This window comes from Tachyglossus aculeatus, chromosome 1 (genome assembly GCF_015852505.1).
Source record: "Tachyglossus aculeatus isolate mTacAcu1 chromosome 1, mTacAcu1.pri, whole genome shotgun sequence".
Taxonomy (NCBI): Eukaryota; Metazoa; Chordata; class Mammalia; order Monotremata; family Tachyglossidae; genus Tachyglossus; species Tachyglossus aculeatus.
The window spans coordinates 118,855,125-118,856,436 of record NC_052066.1 but is presented as its reverse complement, the minus strand read 5'-3'; the positions used below and the strand labels follow the sequence as shown (position 1 = coordinate 118,856,436).

At 40.9% G+C, this 1,312-nt stretch overlaps 1 non-coding gene across 1 annotated transcript; it reads left to right on the top strand.

Moving 5' to 3' along the window:
- Window positions 1-388: 388 nt before the first annotated feature.
- Window positions 389-526, top strand: LOC119934627. The gene has a single exon (XR_005452988.1). It is a non-coding gene; the product is annotated as a small nucleolar RNA SNORA7 (small nucleolar RNA).
- Window positions 527-1,312: the final 786 nt, after the last annotated feature.

The window sequence follows — 1,312 nt, the reverse complement described above, 5'->3', positions numbered from 1 at the left end:
ATTCCAGCTCTGCCAATTGTCAGCTGTGTGATTTTGGGCAAATCACTTAACTTCTCTGTGCCTCAGTGACCTCATCTGTAAAATGGGGATTAAGACTGTGAGCCCCCCGTGGGACAAGCTGATCACCTTGTTAATTCCCCAGCGCTTAGAATAGTGCTTTGCACATAGTAAGTGCTTAATAAATGCCATTATTATTATCATTGTTATTATTACAGTTGATTTTACCTGACTTTCCCACTTATAAAATGGAGGAAATTAATACTTATGTCCTGTGGAACCGATTGGGGTTAGTAAAGTGCTTTCACGTCAGGATGTTCTAAAAGAGTGGAAATTAGGAAGTGTACGGAGATTGTCAATTTTTAACTTTCCATTCCGTAGCCCAGAAAATCCCCTCTCAGGATAGTATCTGAAGAGTTTTCAGTGCTCTACCAGTATTGGCTATGGGAGGGAAAGCCAAGCATTGGCATACCTATTCCATTCCTAGCTTGGGCAGTGGCTAGCGAGTGGAAGACAATCTGCTACAAGTCAAAACTCACCTGTGCTGGACAGTAGCAGCATGGGAGGGAGTCGAGGGTGGAGACTCAAGTTTATTGCACGGAAGAAGGCAATGGTAAATCACTTTTTGAATTTTTACCAAGAAAACTCTATAGATACGCTAACAGAACAATTGCAGATGGAGGAGAGGCATTCTAAGAAAGATGTATCCATGGAGTCGCTATGGGTTGGGGATGATTCGACAGTATAAGACAAGACAGAACAAGCCTAGGAAACAACTGGGCTTTTACTTACGTTTAATGATCCCTAAAGGAACTGGTGACCCAAGCCTCGTTCAGTACATGAATTCATTCAATAGTATTTATTCGGCGCTTATTGTGCACAGAACACTTTCTAAGCACTTGGGAGAGTGCAATATAAAAATAAACAGACACATTCCCTGCCAACACTATGTTTAGGTATGGGAACTACAGGATTTCTGGAAGAAACTCCCTAGCTGAAAAATCACTATTGAGGTATTGTCTGTTTTGGCCATCTGCTGTGAAATGGAGCAAGACTGTGATTTGTCATCTAAATCAGTAGTGTTTATCGGGACTTACTGTCGGCAGAGCCCTGAATTAAGTGGTTGGGAGAGACATGAGTCATTCATTCATTCAATTGTATTTCTTTATTCAGTAGCATTTTTTGAGTGCTTACTATGTGCAGAGCACTGTACTAAATGCTTCTGAGAGAACAATACAATGATAGACACATTCCCTGTCCACAAAGACATTAATATAAATAAATTACAGATATGTACATAAGTGCCATGGGGCTG